The 23,824-nt window shown below is 45.4% G+C and overlaps 1 long non-coding RNA gene across 5 annotated transcripts in view; it reads right to left on the bottom strand.

Annotated features, from left to right (window-relative positions):
* Positions 1–1,691: 1,691 nt before the first annotated feature.
* Positions 1,692–23,824, bottom strand: part of LOC147262640 (uncharacterized) — a 53,884-nt gene continuing 31,751 nt past the window's right edge. The window contains exons 3-5 of one of the 5 annotated variants that reach the window (XR_015112438.1): positions 12,327–12,441; positions 7,278–8,667; positions 3,341–4,666 (exon numbers count right to left, since the gene is read on the bottom strand). This is a non-coding gene — a long non-coding RNA (uncharacterized LOC147262640). Of the gene's footprint in view, positions 1,834–3,340; positions 4,667–7,277; positions 8,668–12,326; positions 12,442–23,824 lie in introns of those variants that run through there. The other 4 variants (XR_015112436.1, XR_015112437.1, XR_015112435.1 and 1 more) reach the window with 4 other exon arrangements.

Here is a 23,824-nt window from a genome sequence, read left to right as displayed (position 1 = left end):
TGTTGTTGTTGTTTTTGTCCTGATAGAGAATTTAAAAAAATTAAAGATTATTTCCTTTGATGTAAAAGAAAGAAATTGATTGAGTTCAAGTATTTTAATTCATGTAAAAGGAGTCAACCCAGTTTAACGGTTTTTCCTGGTTCCGGAACCGACCCGGTCCAAAGTCACGCTCCCTCTTCTCGTAAAATCTCGTGAGGACCGCAGGTAACTGGGCACAACAACAAGAGGAGCCTGCGCACGCCCTGGAGGGGCCAAGCCCCCCCCCCCCCCCCCAAAAAAAACCCAAACACATACAACATATTTTGCCGCCACAAAAGAGAACTTGTTCCCACGAGGTCCTTGTTCCCAAGGGCCAACTTGTTCCCCTGAATTAACCAAAGGCAGGTGAAAGATCCTCTCCTATCTTGTGGCCTCGAAATAAATTGAACAGTTACAGAAATCACGTGGCCACAAATAAATTAAATCTCATGATACAATTACACCGACAGAGGGAACGGTTTTCATCTGCGCCCTCAAAATAATTAAAGGGAATCCGTTTGCATCTTGAGGCCCCAAAAAATGGGGTTGAATTGAAGGGAACAAAATGGCGTTTTGCTCACAACTCAACCGAATTTAGAGGCAATGAATTCATCAATTTGTGGGAACGAGTTACTTCAACTGGTCTGGAAATCAACTAAACCGAGGGACCACGTCACCATTTGGAGGCAACCAATTAATCGAGTAGTGGGAACAAGTTTACTCCTTGTGGTCTTCGAATGAAGTAAATTGAGTGAACACGTCACATTCGTGACCTGTGAGTGAGAGCATCCCGCGCGCCTCGCTCTGGCCCCTCCGGGGCCCCGTAGATGTCGCTATTATAGTCTGATAATCGCGAGCGCGTCACCTTTTTTTCCTTCTTCTCAGCTTTTCACACTGCGCAGCTGCAGCAGAAGAGAGCAAAAAAAAAAAAATCATTTACCCGCAGCCTAAAATGTTTTATTAGACACTTCCACTCAGATGTGAAAAACGCTCCGGCGGCGTGTCTCTGGCCTGCCCCCCCCCCCCCAGCCCAGCCCACGCGCTGCCCCCCCCCCCCCCCCACACACACACACACACCGCCGTAAATGTCGTAGAAGATGACCTTAATTTGAGACAAAACACCTCCAAAAATGTACAGGCCACGCATTATCTATTTACCTCCTCAATGTGTTTTATTATTCTCGCCCTCTCTAAAGCTTCTGTGCGCGCTTGTGTGTGCGTGTGCGTGCGTGTGTGTGTGTGTGCGCGCGTGTGTGTGTGTGTGCGACGGCGGCTTCTCCCTGCGATTTTATTTTAAAATATTAGGCCGAGGTGGGGAGAATTATAAACGACTGCGCTCTTATCTGCTGCCTTCACGTATCCAGGATCAGAGAAGCTGATTAAGAAAGAAGTCACAGCCAACGCTGGATTCATAATGATTTGGAATAATGAATCCTTATCTCCCCTCTGCAGATTATCAGCCTTTCAGCTCGCCATGTTTTGTTACATGGGATAATTTATTGCATCTAATACATCACAATGAATCTGATGGGGAAAGTGATGGCCATGTTAGGAGAGAGGCTGCTTTTTTATCCCGGGGCAATGAAATGCCTTTACGATTTTTAATTGGTAAAATATAAGGGGGGGGGGGGGGGGCGAGAGGGTGTGTGTGTGTGTGTGTGTGTGTTGGGGGGGGGATATCTGATAAAGAGAGAGAGAAGGAGAAGAAAAAAATAGAGGAGGTATAATCTTGCCTGCTAGTGTTCCAGCAGCAGCAGCAGCCTGCACGCGCTATAATTAGTGTGTCAATTTCAACCTGAAATTACCAACATCGACCTGCCATGGGGGGGGGGGGGGGGGGGGGGGGGAGAGAGAGAGAGAGAGAGAGAGAGAGAGAGAGAGAGTGCCTCATTTCGCATGATTTATTTTGCACCGAGAAGAGATAATTAATCATAAACACGAGCAGAAAACAGCGCCTGATAAACCACACAAACCATGATATATAACAATATATTTATATATCTATAAGTATATATCTATATATATAAGTATATATTTATATATCTATAAGTATATATCTATATATATAAGTATATATTTATATATCTATAAGTATATATCTATATATATAAGTATATATTTATATATCTATAAATATATATCTAGATATATAAGTATATATTTATATATCTATAAGTATATATCTAGATATATAAGTATATATTTATATATCTATAAGTATATATCTAGATATATAAGTATATATTTATATATCTATAAGTATATATCTAGATATATAAGTATATATATAAATATATATTTCTATATCTATAGATATTTAAGCATATATTTCTATATCTATAGATATATACACATATATCTAAAGATATAATATATGGATATATTTCTATATAAATATGTCTATATATAATATATTTATATATAAATATGTCTATATATAATATATTTCTATATAAATATGTCTATATATAATATATATTTATATATAAATATATCTATATTTAAATATGTGTAACTCTATTTATAAATATATAATATATACACATGTATACATACATATAAATATATGTATGTATACATGTATTTTAGATACATACATACATATAAAAATTATATGTATAAATAAATAAGTACATAATAAAATATATATAAACAAATATATATGAAATATATATTATACATATATGATATACACACACACACACACACATATATATATATATATATATATATACTTATATATACACATACAAAGAGATTGGGTGGCACTGATCCTCTTCCTGTTCTATCCTTCCCAGTTTTTAAATTTTTTTGTGATTAATCTTCTGGGCGGTGACTTGTCATTAATCACCAGTGGGGCGGAGCTTCAGCGGGGGGCTGCTGTCGTAGCAGGGTGGGAGGTAACTGTGATATTAATAATAACAATAACAATAATAATAATAATAATGATGATGGTAGTGTGCCGGCCTGCTGGTGTATTTTTATTTTACTGAATGGATTTCCGGCCCCTGGCAGCGAGCCGCGGCGTCCCCGGGTTTTTGGAAGGCGCCATGTTTAAACTTGGCCCTGCTCACCGTGCCAGGATAAATTTGCATTTTATTTGCAGCTGTAATTAGCTGATCAGCATCTCTCTCCTCATTATGATTTGCTGCTCTCGCCTCCTCTCTCCCTGCTCCCCTCCAATCCCTCATTTCTCCATGTCCTGGCAGCGCCGCCAGATGTTTATCGGGTTTCTACCCAGGGACGCTGCCATGGCAAACAAGCCGGGGATGGACACTTGCAGGCGGCTGCAGGCAGGCAGGCCCTCCCTCCCTCCCCCTCCTTTTTCCAGGCTAATCCCAGACTGGACCGCCACCGAGGGGTCCGTGTGAAAGCAAAACAACCAGATCACGTTGGTTGTTGCGTCTCCTGATGAAGCCCCGGCTGTTGAGTACGGAGGCCCAGAGGGGCCATACGAGGAGAGAGGGAGAGAGAAAGAGAGAGAGAAAATCTTCTCACAGCCACAAATTCATCACATACAGGAACAAATTCAGTTTCCCGCCTCAACTTGTGAGCACCAGCTGTATTTGACCGCTGGATTTAATGGAGAACGTGGAACCAGGCTCCATCTTGTGTTCAGATATTCATCAAAGACCTGGGAAGAAATTTGATCTCATGGCCTCATCAATCAGTTTGTGGAATCAACTTGTGATATCTTGTGGCCACGAATTAATTTTAAAAAGAAATGAATGGTGTTGTCATTTTTAAGTGTGGGAACGAATTAATCCCAGAACGAATCACATCTGGTGGCCACAAACCAATAAATCCAGATGTTGAGTTGCATCGACTGGTCAAATATGAATAAAATACGCGCAGGAACTAAGAATGTCTGTGTGGCCTCTGCGGGCCCCCATAGGTCGGATCCAGCCCCCCCCCAAAGAGAGGGGCGACACAATGACACCTGCTCGTTATCAGCGGGGGAATGTTCTCTCTGTTTTCATCCAATATTGGAGGGAGGGAGGGGTTCCCCACCATCCAATGGACACGTCATGTGTGCACCCGCTTGGCGTCTCACTGGCGCTGCCGGGCTGAGCCGAGCCGAGCCGAGCCGAGCTCGAGTGTCCCGAAAGCCCAAGGAGGGGTGTAAGTCCCCGGCTATCGGTTTCTCCAGATCCCATTTAAATGACTGTCAAAGAGGCCAATATCAAATTGCACCAGCAGGGGAGGTGGGAGGGGGTGTCTCTCTCCCTCCCTCCCTCTCTCCCTCTTCCAGCCTGGCACCACTCCTGCGTTACAGTAATCTGATTACTTCTCTAGGAGCAGCAGGGATTTCGTTCTGTGTCTCAGTTTGTGATTTTCTGTGATTAAACCTGACAACAAATATCAAACAAATAAGCTGGTAAAGAGGGAGGGATTTGTCTGACTTAATCTAATTAAGCATCACAACAAACGCTGTTGGGGGGATGCAAATACTCAAATTAAAATGAAATATAATGTTGAATATAATATTTGTGTTGCATCACTGCAGTTGCATCACTGGGCTTTTGAATCTGTGTTTTCCATTTACAACCGTGTGAGACGGCGGCGGGAGGTGCTCCTCCTCACGCGCTCCTCTCCCGCCTGGGTGAAGCCGTTGACGCGCCTCCATCAGCCTCTCACGTCATTTGTGCTGAGTATTAAACACATAACAATAAAACAAGGTTCACATCGTTTTATTGTCTCTCCCATCATGAGACAATGCAGTGACAAATGGCAAACATGAACGCTAATTTCTCCTCAGAGTTGGGCAGCATCTTTTTTCATCTCAGATTTTATTGAGATATTTTAATCTTTTTTTAGGAGTAATATTAATAATAATAATAGAAATCAAGATAAAACAAAACAAAACAGACAGACACCCAAAGAAGGGAGTGTCTTCTTCTCATGTATGTCATCGATGATGTAGAGGAAGTGAACAACAGCACCGACTCCCTCATGGAACCTCCACGTGTTCGTGATCCAACACCAGCTGGGACACACAAGCTGCCCACAGTCACTCCTTTTCCTCCTTTTACGGAAGACAAAACTGGTACCAGACCAGATTACCACACGATTACCAAGGATGGCCGTGGTCCTAGACCGGGGGGGGGGGTCATGAGCTTAATCTGAAGGGTCACGAGACAATTAAGAGACTGAAAGCTGAAGACCTTCTTCTGTGACGTGAGATAATCTGGCTCCAGCAGGAGCCCGTAGCTCGCTGGGTCCACATCCGCTAACAAGCATTCAAACACCCACAACAGGGACAAAGAAAGTGGTGGAACTGGTGGCACTGGTGGGGGGGTGACGGGGTCTTTGTGTTCATGGTTCTATGACACCAACAAGATAAATATTTAAATGAAGTGGTGGAAAGTCTCCTGCAGCTTCTTTCTTGCATATTCTTCAGTTTATCTACAGACTTGAGATCGATAACAAGCGATTCCTGATAATTCATGAATCTTTTCAGAGTAAAAATGTGAAACATTCGCTGGTTCCCCACTCTTAAACATCAAGGTTCAGCTTTTTCCCCCTCATTCAAGACGGTCCATGACGACGACGCTGCTCGGACAAAAGCGGCCACTTGAAGACTTTCCTGACGTCGTATCGATGATCAACGGCGTGTTACTGATGGAGTGCTTGGTGTCCAGTCACTCAGAGATTAGCGCGTCCAACCACGAATCCAGCAGCAAAGGTGAGAGACTCACGGCTGCAGAATCCCCGGTATTTTCTACATTATTTATTATTTATTCTATTTTATTATTTATTCTATGTTAGTCTATATTCGTTACCTTCAACGCTCCCAAGTTTCCAACCAGCCGCGCGGCCTGTTGGTGAGAACTCATCCCTCCAACGGCGTGCCGCCTTATCTGCAGCAGGCCTATGCATTGTCATTAATCTTCACCGGGCTAATTAAATTAATCCATCGCCTCTTGGCACTGGAATATAACGACCACCACTAAATCCGCTGCAGGATAACAGATTGTTTTTAAAAGGGAGCTCGCTGCTTTCATAGCTTACAGAACCACCAGGACGTAGCTGGTTTGTTTGTTTGTTTGTTTGTTTTTTGATTCTAATAAAATGCACTTTTTTTTAGGGGTTTCAGAGGTTGTTTTTTTAACGCAGAAGAAGGTTGGAGAGTTGTGCTTTTGATTGACAGTCCGTCCGCGGGATCATGTTTAATCCCTGCCTCTCTCGAGCCTGTTCAGAACTCATTTCTCCACCGCGAGATGGGGGACTCAGATGGTTGCCGGGGCAACGGCGATAGTGCTAAGCCATTTCCATTTTCTGCGAAGAGGATGGGCGAGTAAGGGGGGGGGGATGTGTGAGTGGGGGGCATTCGCAACAGAGGTCGTCGCAAAGTCATTCACAAACACAGAGAAGGTGCTCATTACTCTGTGAGGAACAGATTACTCAAAAGTAATAGGATTTCTTCTTCAGAGAGCAGGAGGCCTCCGCAGAGGAAAGAGTACCATCATCAAAGTAGTAATACTAGGAAAGTACTTTCTCACATGTAAATGAAAAAAAATCAGAAAGTACTTGAGTGACACATGGCTTTAGCAGTAAACAATAGTGGAAAAGAACTTGAAAGTACTGAGTAAAGAAGGAAAAGTACTCCTGTGGTAGTTTTCTGTCAGTGCAGCGCAACCGAACCTCATGGAACCAAACGCTGATATCACTTCAGAATGGGAGTTCTCCCCTCCTACGTTCTCCACCTGGCGTGAGGAGAACCGGCCATGTTGGTGTGGTGCTCCAGCAGCTAGCCGAGTGTTAGCCCTCACACAAGATCAGGGAGTGGTGTGTGTGTGTGTGTGTGTGTGTGTGTGTGGGGGGGGGGGTATAGTACTGGTACTTCTCAGACAGAACCTGAGTGAGTGTGGATCTGTGTTGTTGACCTGCTTACTGTAAACACACCCTTTAAACTACACGTTTATCTGCTATTGTGCTTCAATCCATGACTTCATTGTCCTGTATTACTCATACCTGCCGAATCAGTGGTGTTGTGGCGGTTCGGTCCAGCGCCTCCTGCTGTTCCATCACGTCACTGCCGTTGAATTTGAACGGCTTTTAATGAAGACTTTAGGAACTTGAACACATTCTAATTCGTCACTTGGTAAATGTAACGGCACTGACCCGGCTGACGGTCCACGAGTCCCCGAAGACGACATCAACAGCCTGTCAGGTCGTTAAAGGGGGACAGCTGGCTAACCCCCCCCCCCCCCCCCCCACACACACACACACAAACACAACTCGCCACTCCATTTTACCTTCCGCCTTCATTCCTCTGCGTCCGTCTTCAGAGAATCAGGCAGCATCAGCATCCGGTGAACATCCAGGTGGAGATGAACCGGCCTTCCTGATCAAAGCACCCGGCTTTAAAGCTCAAGGCTGGCCTTCCTTTGCGGGTACCTTTTATTCAGAGGGGCACGCACGCACGCACACTCTCTCACACACACACACACACACAAACTCCTTCACCAGAAATGCTTTCACTTTCAATCATGGCGCCTGCCATCTTTCTTTCTTTTTTTTTTGGCATTTTAAATCAACTCACCTGTATCTTGAATGGTGCACCCGTCTCCCCGGGGTGCTGCTGCTTATATACAACCAGGTTGACGGTGTCAGCGAGCCGGCAGGATGCTAATGCACCGCTTGTTAGTTTTAATTAAGTAGCCTATAGCTAAGTGATCAGTGAGATCAAGGGCAGTTATTTAAATGAGCAGCACGCCAGGCGCCAGCGTTGGCTGCTTCCCTCCGTCACCTGGCCTCATTAATTCAACCCATCTTTGCCTCTCGGTTGACACGGCAGCACACCTGTCAGAACAGAGCCGGGCCTCAGCCAGGCCTGGCACGGCTGGTCTAATAATTTCACTCCCACCTCCGACCAACTTGCTTCTTCAGCAGCGAGCCACAGGCGCCCGCAGAGTTTATTTGGTCTGTGTGTACATGATAAAGGAAGTTAGGTGAAGGACAACAATCTGGTGGAGGAGCGCGATCAGGAGGAGCCATGATAAAAAGGCTAATAAGGTATCTCTCTGCAGCACATTGTTGAGGAGTGTGCATGTCGCCTATGAGGCTTCTTAAATTAAGCCACATCCAGCAGTTTTTTAAACATATTGAATATGCATTTGAAAAGTATAATTGCAGATGATGCTGTAGGCCTGTACTTTTTATATTATTATTATAAAGCTTTCAGAATATTCAAACTGCCCTCCTTTCACATCCCTAACAGCTTTTGAAAAAGCTAAAAAAAGAGTTGATAACAGGGAGGGAGGGAGATCCGCAAGCAGAGAAGATAGAAGAAGAGTTACTCTGCGGCTAAATACAGTGACACACTTCCATCTGATGAAAAGTCTGGATGTTGTTTCAAGAGTAAGCAAAAATAAGTTACAGCCTCTTCAAGGAAAATTGTTCTCTTCTGCAGTTTGAAACTTCCAGAGAAACGTTCACTTATTAGCGCCACTGTTGGTCCTCTGAAGACCCGTTTCCACTGAACCCTGCTGGCACCCGCTGACGTCAGACTTTTGTCTGCAGCGGGAACAAGTTTGATCAGCGCTCTCTCCCGGGTCAGCTGCTGCTCCTGAGGGTCGGCTCCTGCTCCCGGGTCGGCTCCTGCTCCCGGGTCGGCTTCTGCTCCCGGGTTGGCAGGGCATGGATCTGAACACAAAACCAAGGGTCATGAGGTCTGTAGGAATCGGGCCTCGGTTCTGGAGCCTGTTAAAACACTGGAACTCCTCTGGAGACCATGATCATCTGCAGATTTCAGATCAACCGTGAACCATGCGCTAGCAAAAACGGGCTAACAGGCTACAAGTGACCTAAATGACAGGTTTTGCTATCTCTGAAGCTAGCTAGCTAGCAACACAAGGGGATTCAGATAACATAGCTAGTCTCAGGCTAATTAGCCAAGTTTGTCACCTTGCAGGAGCAAGCAGTATGAGGAGTTTCATCCATCCCCCTTTTAGCCATCAAGGTTTTATTGTTGTTGCTGCTTTACACAAATCAATTGTCCTGATTGACAGGCAGACTCACTTCCTGCCCAGACACCATTTCTCCTCTCCGTTCCCTCTTCTACGAGTCCAAACTGTTGCAGTTACCACAGATCGTCTGGCGCTGCACTGTCCTGTCCGACTGTGAACCCGCTGGCTTGTTCGTCTGAGCAGCACCAAAACTCGAGTGTCGCCCTCAAACATCATCCACATATGAAATGCCTGTAAAGCTGCTAGCTTTGGTAGCTCTTTCTTCTGGGCGCCCAGCTCGGGCCTGCAAACCCCAGAAAGGGTTATTTATGATGAAATGGAGCGGCTAAACATGGCAGCCATGCTATACGAAACAAAGTAGACACACTGGTGGAGAAACTGAGCGAAGCCAAGTGAAACATGCCGAGATTCCAGATAAATCTGGAATATTTCAGACATACAGAGAAGGTCAAGAGGCTCCTCCCGCTCACCTCCTCTCACGTTCTTATTCTAATGTTTGACCTCTGTTATAACTGGTGCAGGGTCACGCTGACCAAAGCAGGCCGTCGCTCATTATCTTATCAGCTTCTGTTCCTTCAAAAACAGACTCGTCACATGCTGTTATCCGTGAAAACACATCGTGTTGATGTTGGATGTTCTTTGACCTCAAAGTGTTTCTTCCAACCAAAACAACAGGTGGAAGATGAAAAGTGTCAGGATGGATGGTGGAGAAAGTGCTTCTCCCCTCACCGACGTCTACCAGGACTTGATTGAAGTATTAACTTTTGACCTTGTCAGCGAGGCCGCTGTCATTCCTGTGGTGAGTTTCCTTCTTCACAGATCTTTCGTGGTGGAAAATGGAAGCAGGTTCTTTTATTCAAGCGCTCACCGAACACCAGGCTCAGGAGCGCCGCCGCCTGAATCTCTCAGCGTTTCATATCTCATCAAGTTTTTGGCGTTTCCTCGCGAGCTTTCCTGCAGTGAAGCGTTCTACAGCCCAAAGGCGCTCAGCAAGAGGGGAAAAAGTGTGTTACATGCTGTTCACATTTTTTATTGTGATTCTTTTGCCGCCAGTTTCTTTCTTTTGTTTTCTTATGTAATGGTAAATTTAATTAATCAATAGCTTCCATGTCATGTGACCTAGGGCCTGTAAACTAGTACAAGGTATTAATCAGAATCAGAATCAGAATACTTTATTCACCCCCAAGGGAAATTCTGTTATTTATTGCTAAAGTAGAACTACAGGATACGTCTTTTTTACTGCATCTTACATTCACTGTCTACACTTTTACCATGAACTATAGTTCATGTACAAATCACATGATCATGAGCCAGGAGCAAGATGGCAGATATTTTCAGGCGTTGTGTTTTTATTCTCATTTCCACGCAGACCTTGATCTTAGAGCCCCAACCAAGCAACTTTGGTCATAATGTGGTCCAACTAGCATCAAATACTTCAGACACATCTTGTATCATGTAGACCAGGGGTGTCAAACTGGTCCAGTAAGGGCCGGTGTGGCTGCAGGTTTTCATTCCAACTGAACAAAAGCAACACCTGAATCTACTTAAATCAACCAAGCTGTGTCCACACAGCTCATTTGTTGGATCAGGTGTTGCTTTTGCTTGGTTGGAATGAAAACCTGCAGCCACACGGCCCTTACTGGACCAGTTTGACACCCCTGATGTAGACGGTCTCAGTCTGGACTCAAACTCTTGACTGCAGCTAGGGAGGCTAACATGCTAGCTTGGGAGGCTGACACGCTAGCAAGAAGAAAACAAACTGTTATGATTCTCTGACAGCAGAAGTGTCACACGAGTCTCTCGCCAGTGGATCCACACAACCCAGACGTGGGAGACACTGCATTTACATGCAGTAGCTTTAAGCCGTGTGAACGAAAGTGTAAACTGCATGTGAACTTGAACAGGTATCACGCATATACATCAGCACATAAATGTACCAGCTTAACAGATTTGGCTCCGGGCCTCGTAACATCTGTGAGTTTAAGATGAGAGCTAAACTCTCAGAGCAGCAATCGGAGATCAGCGCCGAACTCATGTGGAAAACATTCCTTATCAATTCTCCAACGTGCAACACCAAACTGCTACCGTGTGTCTGCTGCAGCCAGTGTCATTTCTTACAGGAAAAATCCAGAAAATAAAAGGTCACAAATTTCTTAGACTGGTCTTATCATAGAGCAGCGATCAGAGTGTTCAGACCCGTTATTAAGTCTGATCAGAGCGCTGCGGCGTTATAGCCAAATTTATAAAAAGGCTATCAGAACAGTGACGTCACCAAGTGTATTTAGAATGATGATAACGAAGCAATTTAAATATTCCCAAATAGCCGCAGCAATAATAAGGGAACAACCTCTGCTGAGGAAACAAAAGTGGCTCTGCTGCTTCTTCTTTTTTTTGTACTCAGGGATGTCAACATATTTACTGAGAAAGAGACGGAGATGGATGAAAAAGAGATTGAAAAGAAGCCCCGCGGGCATCTGCCACTCAGCTGCCACTCAGTCGATGCAGATCCAGTTTGATTTTTAACTCCTTAATACTTGATTGTATTATCTGGAGCCTGATAAAAATAAGTCAGTGTTTCAGCCGAGAGCAACAAAGTGTCAGTCAGGAGCGGTGCTGGAGATATGCTAAAAGGCTTTCTGAGCTTCTGCAGACAAGCAGATACAGAGCAGATTATGCTTTATTAACTGTTCATGGAGACTTAATTGTGAGATCAAAGTTAACAGTGATCCATCGGTGCGAGGCAGAGCAGATTTCATTAGGGTGAGAAATATCAGTGCAATAATAGTGTCATCTGCAAGTTTAGACGGAGTATCTGAGCACTTTTGGACAAATTGGAGCTGGAGATGTGAACACCAGCGCCACGGGAAAACTGACTGAAAAGAGGAAAGATGAATTAATAAACAGCAGCAGGTGAAAGACGTTCGGGCCAGGTGATGTCATGAGACTGTAAATGAATGCGCCCGCTTCTCAGGACATTCTAAAGGGACAATTTGCAAAAAAACGACAAGTACCATGTAGTACCACTTTGTTCCTCAAGAGGCAGCAGTGAGCAGCTGCACTGAACTTCAACTTGCAGTGCAACAGTCCCTCACTGCTTTTATCCATCACCTTGTTCACTTCCTGCTGCTCGTGACTGAAGATGCGTTGGAGCACAAATCTGCTCATTAATCATCCAGCTGATGCTAACAGCACTAGAAGTGTATGAGACCAAATGCAGATGTTGCACTGAATCGCCACCGTTTCTGACATCAACCGTGGGTGAATGACGACACTGCAGCGCCCAGCCGGTGAAGGACTCTTCAGGAGACAGAACACTTTCATGTCTGGGTCTCTTACATTATTAAGAGCCGGTTAAGATGCTGAAACTGTGAAAAGCTGCTCCCCGTCGGAAACACTCGACATCATGTGAGGCCAGCCTGCCGCCGCCAGGACCCGAGTGACTGTGATTGAACTGCAATAAACAGATCAGGAAGAACAACATCATGATGCACATCTGTAGAAATCTGCCACATCTCGTCAGAAGACAACAAGCACACAACTTTTAAAATGCTTGTTTTCTCAACGGGGTTTGGATGTGATCACCTACAGCAGCGTTAGCATGAAGGACTCCGGCGTGTTTATCATTCTTCTGTCTGTGCTGATTCATTCTGTTATTAAACTGAAGTTAGACTTATGAGTTATTTCCTGTCTCACACAAATTAAAATAAATGTGTGGAGACGCCTTCTAATGACACACTAAGAGTCATGTGACAGCATTGCTCTCACTGGGTGTTAATAACCGGACTCATACTGATCTGAGGAGGTGAAGCAGCCCGCTGCTGTTGTCATGGCGCTGACCCCACGTGACCCCTGTTGTAACCGGCCGGTTTCAGATGGCTGATTTATTTTTTAATGTCTCAGCAACTCCCTGCCTCAAACATCACGAACTTAAAGTATCAGTTTACCAAAGCTGGAGCACTCAGGTGGGCGTGTCTGGGCCCTGTACCTCATACTGACCACGACAAGAACCTCCTGGAACATCATCACACCATGAAAGCAAATACAAGAAGCCAAACCGCAAACATCAAACATGGGGAGTTGATTAGAAACCAGAGGGGTGAAACTCTCACGGCAGGAAACAACATCTGATCTGAGTGTGTGAAAAATATTGAACCTTTAAACCCAAATGAAATCAGCTCCAACTCCAGCAGCCTGCAGCCTCCTTTGACTTCTATGTTGTCTGCCGATGCAAACAAACCTATCAGAAAATAAAACTCCCATGGATTTAGTTTCTCAGTTTATGGACAATGATGGTTTCAGTTTATGTCATTAAATTTCTTATTTGTTTTGTAGTTAAATCAGAACATTTAAAGGCAAAAATCTACATTGCATCATTTACAGAGTCAGAGATCGTAAACTAACAACAGTTTTCAACTAAAAAATATCAAACTATTTGCTTCCATCTTTAATTTGTTATTTTCACTGAAACGGACTTTCTATGAAGAAAGCAACTATTTTATTTGCCGACTACAAAGCAACGTAACTCTTTTGGTTGAGCATTAGCATGAACTAGCATGGAAATGATGGTTGTTAGCCACTCAAACTCAGACACCTGCTTTGAGTAATTTAAAGGTAAAAGTACTCTCTGGGTGAAGTATTTAAGAATGTAAAAGTAATTTCAGAATGGATCAGAGTCGTAGCGTTAGCCTCACCATGACAGGCTAACTGTTAGCCGGCCAGCAGCTTCTGTTTCCTGTCACAGCACTGGAGGAATCAGACGAGCTAACAAGGGCAGTAACCAGAGAAAAAGCAAGATTTCCGCGGACAAACGCTGCTCACGCTTGACTTGACTGTTGCACCAGACGCTGCAGCAGGTGACTCACTTGTGTTTGTGCAACAAAAGTGAAACAGTGACGCTAAACGATGCAGTGCTACCATGAATGAAAGGCGGTGGGGGGGTACACCAGTGGGATAAAGTCTCTCATCACTCATCGGTTTTGGTGGGAAAAGATGAAATGTGCTTTTAGTCTTGAGGAAAACTGAAGGAATCAAACACTTCCTTGCTTTAAAGTGGAAACAGAGGAGACTTCCTCCCTCATGCAGGTAACGGAGGCACCATCAGGGAGGAACAAAGACGCCGAGTCTAAACATCAGGCTTGAAACCATCACCATGGCTGTCCTGGAGGACACAGAGGCAGCTTGTGTGTGTGTGTGTGTGTATGTGTGTGTGAGAACGTGTTTGTGCGCGCGGGATTGTCAGCCTCTCTTGGGGTGGTAACGCACACCGCAGTGGTGCGGTAGGGGGGCGAGAGGCTCAGCGGCAATTCTGTGGAGCTCATTCCTCCACCGGTCACAAGGTTAAGTGCCACAGTCACACACACACATACATATGAACACTGGAGCCATTGAGATGAATGTACAGGGTAGACGCCACCGTGGGGGGGTGGGGGTTTACATACACACACACACACTCACATATAGGAGCTGAAGGGAGAGTGACCACACACACGGCTGGAGCTCTTATATTTAATGTAATCCTCAGCTTCTGTAATTAGCCTCAGCACAGCCACACTGGAAGCTCCAGTCAGACGCAGCGCCGCTTAAACGTTAGCAACAACCCAGTAACAACCGTATTTTATCACTTTAACCGTTGAACCAAATCTTTCTTTTTGACTAATCCTTACTGACATTAAAATACTGAAGTGTGAGATACCTGCTGCTGTACATCCAGGCAGCATTTACACAGATTTACCCCCCCCCCCGAATCTTTTTAAACCGATTGTTTTTTGTGGGATAACCAGAAGAGTTCTCTCTCTCCATCGTGTTTCACCATCTTCTACTTTCACCTGAATGAGTGCAACCAGCTGCAAACTCCTCTCATCACCTGGATAATATGATAGGACCACATTTCCCACAAACCCTTTCCAGTTTCAATGAGTTCATCGCATGCTAACTGAGAACTTGCTATCAGCTGCTGGTGACTTCTGGAGTGAAGCGGGTCATATGCGGTGGAGGAACTGAGCCCGATTCTTGTCATGTTCTGTCGTCAGGAACAAGGAGGCTTCACACTCTGCCTGTAAGACTAAACGCGGGGCTGAAACAGTCCTTTTGCTGAGTCGGAACATTCCACGAGTGAGGCCAGTTGCTTCATCAGAGACAAACTGGATCACTCAGTGCCGTTACCGAGCTGCCCTTTAACGTGGCTAAATTCATCAAAAACAAAATCTCATCTGTGACAATGACTTAACATATATAACATATTTAACTGGAAGAATTCCACAAATTTAGCGGGATTGGTTTTTTGGAGATCAACTTTTTATTGCCTCTCATTTTGATCCAGCAAGTAAAAACAACGCTGATGTCACATGACAAACATCAGAAATACCACCTAGATGCACATTGGTACGTCACTGGTGTGAATTAATGCTTCGTGTTTTAGGTTCTTGGAGTATGAAGAGTTGAATAACTCAAACTTTAAATGACATAAACTAATCAAAGATGTTTGTTTTCTCTCTTGTACTCTCTCACTGGCTCAAAAAAATTAAAATTTAAAAATATTACTGAAACAGTTTTTTAAGCCCAGTCATAAAAAAAGAAAGAGAGAGAGAGAGAGAGAGATAACAGATGTGTACATCAGTGTTAAAGGAGCAAGAATGTGAAGTTAGCGGCTAGGCTACATGCAGGGTGTTGTGCACCAGCCCAGAGGAAGCAAGCTCCAGCACTAGGGTTAGAGCTAGGGCTGGAGCTGGGGCTGGAGCTAGTGCTGGAGCTAGTGCTGGAGCTAGGGCTGGAGCTGGTGCTGGAGCTAGTACTGGAGCTGGGGCTGAAGCTAGTGCTGGAGCTAGTGCTGGAGCTAGTGCTGGAGCTAGGGCTGGAGCTAGGGCTGGAGCTGGGGCTGAAGCTAGGGCCGGAGCTGGGGCCGGAGCTAGGGCCGGAGCTAGGGCCGGAGCTAGGGCTGGAGCTGGGGCTGAAGCTGGGGCTGAAGCTAGTGCTGGAGCTAGGGCTGGAGCTAGGGCTGGAGCTAGGGCTGGAGCTAGTGCTGGAGCTAGGGCTGGAGCTAGGGCTGGAGCTGGGGCTGAAGCTAGGGCTGGAGCTGGGGCTGAAGTTGGGGCTGAAGCTAGTGCTGGAGCTAGGGCTGGAGCTAGGGCTGGAGCTAGTGCTGGAGCTAGGGCTGTAGCTGGGGCTGAAGCTAGGGCTGGAGCTGGGGCTGAAGCTAGTGCTGGAGCTAGTGCTGGAGCTAGTGCTGGAGCTGGGGCTGGAGCTGGGGCTGAAGCTAGTGCTGGAGCTATGGCTGGAGCTAGTGCTGGAGCTGGGGCTGAAGCTAGTGCTGGAGCTGGGGCTGAAGTTGGGGCTGAAGCTAGTGCTGGAGCTAGGGCTGGAGCTGGGGCTGAAGCTAGTGCTGGAGCTAGGGCTGGAGCTGGGGCTGAAGCTAGTGCTGGAGCTAGGGCTGGAGCTAGTGCTGGAGCTGGGGCTGGAGCTGGGGCTGAAGCTAGTGCTGGAGCTGGGGCTGGAGCTAGGGCTGGAGCTAGTGCTGGAGCTAGTGTAGCTTGGCTGGGCTGCCGAGCATCTGTCTTTGTGTCTTTGTGTCTGGGGTAAACCCCCGCTGCTGCCGAGCTTTTGTCTCCTCCTGATCGGCTCTAATGCTGCAGCACTAATTGTTTAACACAGAAACACGTCCTTTCTCCCTTTAATGTTTTTGTTTTTATTGTCATCGATGCATTTATTACAAAACCTTTGTGGATTTTGAACACACGCCTCCTTCCCTCCCTCCCTCCCTCTCTCTCTTCATCTTCCTCTCTTTACTCTCACTCTCTCTCCAAAATGCCCGCCCTGAGAAAGAGAGGAGGGAGGGAAAAAAAAGAAAATGTGAACATCAGCAGAAAAACGGATGTCTGGCAAGTTGCATCATTTTCAGAAACAAACAGTGTGAAACCGTGTTAGCCAGCCTATTAGCATATATACATAAAGAGCGTGTGTGCGTGCCCGTCTCCAAAATAAAAGGAAAACACAAAAAGAGGCAAACGTTACTCTCCGCTACCCGTGACGGAGGTTTCTCAAAGAGATAAAGCTCTGGGTAAACATGTGATCGCCGCAGATCCAATCAGCTCAAACAAAGGGGATATGCAATGGAGCTGGGCAAAATGTGTGTGTGTGTGTACACATTAATGTAGGTGTGTATCTACTATAATGTAGCGTGTTGTTGACGGTAGAAGTACAGAAGGAACGGCGGCGCTGGAGCCAGGCACCAATGTTATCATTTGCATCATAATGGTAAACTGATAAGAATAGTGCTGCGTCGATGCTAAGCTCTTAATGTGCATTGAAATTGCTTACCTTCAAGAAATGTGTCACCATATTCCTGTTGATGTGCGCGTATTGTTTCATGGTTTCATCATACACCCCCCCCCCCCAAAAAAAAACAACAACAAAAGTCTCACGAAGGTATCGTGGGAGTGATTTAAGAGACCGTGAGTGAAGATGAGGACGCCTCCTGAAATAGGTAACACAAATCTAACCAGCCGGAATCAACTTTTTATTTGTTTGTGAGATTCAAGATGGAAATAAGACGTTAAGCTGAGGACAGAGAGAGAGAGAGAGACGGAGAGAGACAGGAGCCACACACACTGACAGCTTCCCTTCTTTGTCTCAAAGTTGAGAATCAGGAACGACAAAATCTTTCAAACTTTTACTCACAAATTTGATTTTGATTGTTTTATCAAGCGGACTTGAACTTTTTGTAAGTTTGTGCCTCAAATCCATCAACGAACCAAAGGAGTTTGTGTTCAATTTGGCCGAACTGGCGGTTTGTTTACTGAGGGGTAGATGGAGTTTGTTTCAACCAGATATAAATATTGAGATCCTCCCTTCAAAAATAACCTTTCATGACACTTCAGCTAAACTTCGGTCTCCATTGGCCTTCCGTAACAAGTGTGATATTAATGTTCCATGAGTTCTAGTTTCACCATGAAACAAAGAAACAAAACTCCTCGTGAATTCGAGACTTCTGACGGTGAGTAACTGATGGACGAGCAAGCACTTTCTGGTGAGGTGTCACTCAGTCGACGTCACCCTCGGCTCAGACGCTTCCACAGAAGCAGCAAATTGTCCGACCGGACACGCAAGTATCCATTTCTTTAATTCTTAACGTTTACTCTCGTGAGAGGACGACGCTGCTGCATGCAGCTGCTCATCAACACTTTCCCTTTCATTTTGATTACAACCAACTACAAAAAGAAATCAAATTTGAGCTCTGACCTAAAGTGACCTCCTCAAAATTCTCCTCAAGTAAAAGCAGAAATTGAAACCACTGTTTAAAACTGTGGAGAAGGGAAATGCACATCGGGTTTGTCTGATTTCTGCTGCAGCACAACAAAGGATAAATTCATGAAACACAGTAGAGAAACAGACTTCAACTGCTCGGATGTTCCAGCCTGCTTTTATCTTAGCAAGTGAAATATTTGCATAAATGGTCGCAAAACTACAGAGATTACGGTAATACTGAGGTTTTTTTTCTGTATGGCAGAAATAAAGTTTATTATGTACAGTTATTATTCAAAAGGCATGAGAACATTAGAGGACACATCCAAAGACAGCGCGTCCCCCCTCCCCCGGCCCCCCCTCAGTAACCACCTCAGCCTCCTCCCTCCATCATCTCCCCAGGAGGCTACAGAGGCCCTGTACATCCCAGATAAGACCTTCTCAGAGGGAGGGAGGAGGAGGTGGTGGATGGGGAGAGTGGGGTGGGATGGGTGGTGGTGGAGGGAAGGAAGGGGGTGATGGGGGGGGGCTTCAGGGTCACCACAATGGCACGCTCCTGATAGCGCTATCAGCTTATGCTAATCACCAGCTAAGTGTTTCAGGACGAGAGGGAGCAGCGGGGCGCTATCCTAAAACATGCGCTTCCTACTTAACCTGCGCCGTATCGCGATGAGCCCCGGCTCATTCAAACAGCCGCTCTTTATTTAAAGAGTGACGACAGTGACGAGACGGCGAGACAGAGAGAGAAAAGAGGTCCAAATTGATTAATCATGTCACAAATTGATGTTAAGTGCCATCGCTGATACGGCTCCTCGTCTTTTTATTTGACCAACTTGGCTTTTGGAGGGTATTGTTCTGCCAATAATGGCGAGGATGGGAGGGGTATCGAGAGCACAGAGTGGCTGTGTAATGTAATGTAAGGCGCCATTGTTACCTGGGCTTACTGTACATGACAGGTGAGAGATAAAGAAGTGTGCAGGCCAAGCTCCCCTCAACCTACAGATATTTCAAGATGAAAAACTTGGCTGATAAACGCACCTCAGGAACAGAAGATTTAGATAAAAGTCCCAGTGAAAGTAGGAGGGGAGACTTCAGTGTCTGAGAGGAGCATTTACTCGCCACTAGAGGAGGTGGCGGGGAGAGGGGGGGCCTTTGGCTCCATCATTCCAAGCCTGGCATCTTTACGTCAAACCTGCCGGACCTTCATTAATGTTCATCCCACCATCCTTCCTGCTTGGCTTTCACTCAAACTGGCTTTTGCTATCTTCATCAGTGGCTCCAAAGGCCGGGTTGGACCTCGATGAACATCTTATCAGAGGCCCAACGAGCTAAAACAAATCATTTCTTGCAGAAAATGTGAATGGAAAATAAGTCACTGAAGCAAGGCTGAAAAATGGCTGAAACGCTCTTAAAAGCCGAAGCTCCAACACAGCGAGAGATGAAGAAAAGCTTTTGAACGAGGCAGGAAAAAGCTGGAGGTGCCATGAATTCTAAAAGTGGAATTTTGCAATTTCTTTATTCCCTTCCCTTTCAAATAAAATTGCATATCATAACAAGTATAAAAAAATAGAAATGTAAAACCTAGTAATGCCCTTCGAGAGCTGGACATTTTTGAAACTGAAGTGGCTTCTGTAGCTGAACATCTGCAGGAGTTCGTGCTTCACAATCTAAAAATAACAGGTTCCTTCGCAGGAAGGGGACACCAGTCTGGTTTGAGGGGGTGAACTCGGGTCCTCCGCCGGGCTGAACTCTGTCAAACCCCAAATTAAACGATGCCCATTTTTTGAGCCAAAGCGTAATGGGCTCTTCTTTGGTCCAAACTACATGTGTCCAGCAAGTTTGATTAAATTCGGCCAAGTAGTTTTTTGCGTAATCCTGCTAAAAGACAAACAATCACACAAACAGCACCTCGGCTCCCAGGCGGAGGGAGCAAGACGCATGTTGTGGAAGTGTTGAGGGGAAGAAGAGAATTGGATTGTGAGAAGTCAGGGGGACATGAACCTCCTGTCCCCAGTGGAAATTAGGCTCTTGCCATCTTCAGACAGCTGGCTTTTGTGCAAACTGTGGAAATGAAGTTTGGTTCAGTGCCATATCTGCTCTCCTCTCCTCTGTCCATCTCCACCTCCCTCAGTCTCTCCTTCTGTTTAGATAGAGGAGCTCTGGGGGACCCGAGGGACAGGAGGTGAGGTCCACAGATAGAGGACCCCATTGTGGTCCAACGGGAAATGCATTGTGGCTGGATTTGTCCAGTTTTATGTAAAAGCAATACTCTTTTCACCTGAACTAATACAAGCTGTAGCGTAAGCCCCTTACTGCCATGTGCTGCATTTTCCCCTAATCTCTCTGGATTCAGCAGCGTCCCCACATACCTCAGGGCACTCGCTGATAAAGCCTTAACTCTATACTCCTCTCTCCCTCTCCTCCTCTAGTCTCTCTCCTCACACTCGCTCCGAGTCTCTCACCCATCTGCCTTTTTCCCTTCCTCCTGCCCTGTTCTCCCTCTTTTCTCTTTTTCCCAGGACACCGATGAAGCAGCCTAGCAAAAAATTAAAGTGATCAAGAGATTTAGAGGGACGAGGAGAAAATCACTTTGTGAATTCCATCTAGGGGAGGAGATGAGAAATGTTGAGGAGGAAAAGAAGAAAAATGAGTGGAGGGAGGCGGAGGGATTTGAGCTAAATCAACTTCGCCATCGTCGACTGTTGTGGGGCTTCACGAGAGGCTTTATGTGACAGTTCTTCTGTCCTACCGTCTTCACTGTAGAAACAATTAAAAAGAACAATTATTAGCTGGCCAGGGAACCTCTAGCGGGATGAAACCAGAGACCTTTACGCTCCCTGGTTTCTGACCTCCAAAACAACCGGATCAGTGGGAGCTCCATCACACCAGCATCTCCTCTGAGGTTCAATCGTACTTAAGCGGCAGCGTGATTTAGACTGAGCGACCATGACCACTCAGCACCACGGTTCATGGCGGTGGCGGCGGGATGTGCAAGGGCCCGAGTCCACAAGACTCTTTTGTTTTTTAGCATCTTTTTTCCATCTGTGTCTCACGGTGAGCACTTGAACGCTGCCACTTCACGAGAGAGCGCTGCAGTCAGTACTTTCACACGACGGTCTGACCGATTCGAGTAAAAAAAAAAACCCAAAACTCCAAACTTTTCACGTGTCATTTGGCTCTTCCGGGTCAGGACTCGTCACCATGGTAACGTTCACGCTGGAGGAGAGAGGCTTGTTCTTGCTGCATCTGTTATATCTAGGAAAGTCTAAATCAGGTTAGCATGGTGGTTCACGCTAGCACCAAACTGGAAGTGTTTACTGTTTGTTTTCATCGCCAGTCAAAGGGTTGGTGGACGACTGATCACACGTCTGGATTAATTAGACCTGGATGTTTTTGGACAGTTTAGCTGTTGTTAGCCATCAGCCTCTGTTAGCTTTACGCTAAATAAGCATTGCTGGCTCTGACTGCATTCTGTAGTCCCAAAGACGTTACGTAGGAGGGAAAAAAACTTCTCAGAGCTCAAAATACTTGAAAGACCAAATACATGTTTCGGGTCAGGTGTCCTTTTAAAGCTGCAGATCAAAGCTACATGCTAACTACAATAACAGAAGCTCAGAATGATTTCAGGGATTCAAAAGCTGAATTGTGGCTTCGTATCTCTTTCTGTCCGACTCCTGCAGAGGTGCTACGCATCTACAGAGCAACTGTGCTTGTGCGCGTCTCCACCTGCATCCACCAGCAGTCCAAACTCTGCATGACAAAGACAAAACAGCTTCAAAGGACACAGGAGTCTTAACGGAAGGAGGAAGATGAGGAGAGGGGACGAGCACAAGGACGAGATAAAACAAGAGCGGGAGTGAGGAGGACGAGCCGAAGCAAGGACGAGGTGAAGGAGAAGGAAGATATCACGTTTTTGGGTTTTTTTTTATGTTTGACTTCAGAGAAGAGAAACTCACAGCAGTCCAATCCCAGAGAAGACAGCTCCAGATTACACAAAAACATGCCAGCCGAGGTAGATTAGGAGGAGATAGAAAACACAAATAACAGGCAGGAAGACCTCTGAGGACATGGAGTGATGTTCAAGCACTAGTCGCTGCTATAGTATCTGTAGTTTTTGGCAAGAATATCCCTGTGTGGGCTCGCGAACAGTTAATCTCCCCTGACAGAATCTTCATTTGAATAAAGATTCTGTCAGCGCCATGTGCTGTTTGGTTGCTTAAGACGAGAACCTACAGGAGCTCCGGCGAGAGAAATTGCTTTGACAAATCACAGTTGACGGGAGGAAGACGCCGTCCTACCTGTGCACAGCCAAACACCTCAGCAGAACTTTCAAATCTGAAGCAATCTGAGAGGAAGATGGCAAAATACACCTCAGAGATAGAATAGCGGCTTAAAGATTAGGACGTTTTTATTTTTACATCTTGAGCTTTTGAGCCTTTCTGAAATCATCTGATGTCGGTCAGATGTAGAAATCAGGACCTGCAGGAGATGAAATACGTAGTCGAGGATGAATATTTAAATCCTTGTTCTCAAAATTAAGATAAAATAAGACACTGCAAGTAAATTTAAGTACTTGTTCTGACTAATTAAGGATAAATAGTGGCTAATCACAAGAGATTCCCAGGAACTGTTAATACTCTCAGAGTTTGTCAATCAGAGATTTCTGGACATTTCAGTCATATTGTGACCGGCCAGCCAGGAACTTTTAGCATTCTTGGTACAACAGATCCAGCCTGACACTGAATGTCTTGTATGCATTGCTCTAAAATTATTTTTGCGATGTTAAAGAGACAAGAGACGGATCAGAGCTGTTACAGGAAGCAGGCGTGGGTGTCAGGAGTCTTGGGTGATGGCGTTCGGTTACTAATTTCATATGTTTTCAAAAGCAGAAATACTTCAATGTTACCACAACATGTACACATGCAAACACAAGCTGTGTTCATGTTTGCCCACACACAGGAAACAAAGTTCAAGAACATAAATGTTTCAAGTTGAACCACTATTTCCCTCTTCCATTTTTTAATGTCTAGTCATGCAAAAGTAGTGTAATCAGTTACTTACATTATTGTAATGTAACTAATTACTTTCAAGTGAAAGCAGCTAGTAATGTCAAATATAATACGCTTTGTAAGTAACTTTCAATTTGCAGTACTTGAAAGGCTGAATGCAGTTTTTTGGGTGATTCGGACCTGTGTGCATGGCGCCGGGGTCAAAAGGTCACTCTTGCAAAGGTATGTATTCTCCTCTCGAGGCTGGAGGCGGCGTCCCAGAGTGAAACACGCGCTAATGGGGAAACTCCACATGCACAGTCAGCAATTTACAAATTTACAAACTCCTCAGGTGATTTTCTAACATGACACGCAGTAACTTGTTGTTGATGTGTGAACAGAGCAAGAAAACACTGTGTCACTGGTGGGGAGCCATGATGGTGGGTGGGCAGTCGCGAGCGTGTGTTTGTGTGTGTGTGTGTGTGTGTCTGTGTGTGGTAGGAAGCCGTGCAGCCACGTATCACCGTTCTCCATCAGAAAATTTCTATCAGTAGATAAAACAAGGAGGAACAACACCTCAGACAAGATATGCCTCCACTAATCTCCAGC

The sequence above is a fragment of the Aulostomus chinensis genome, chromosome 4, assembly GCF_037954235.1.
Source record: "Aulostomus chinensis isolate RoL2024-O1b breed Wild chromosome 4, RoL_Achi_v1.0, whole genome shotgun sequence".
Taxonomy (NCBI): domain Eukaryota; kingdom Metazoa; phylum Chordata; class Actinopteri; order Syngnathiformes; family Aulostomidae; genus Aulostomus; species Aulostomus chinensis.
The sequence above is the reverse complement of the archived record's forward strand: the minus strand, read 5'-3'. Positions and strand labels throughout refer to the sequence as shown.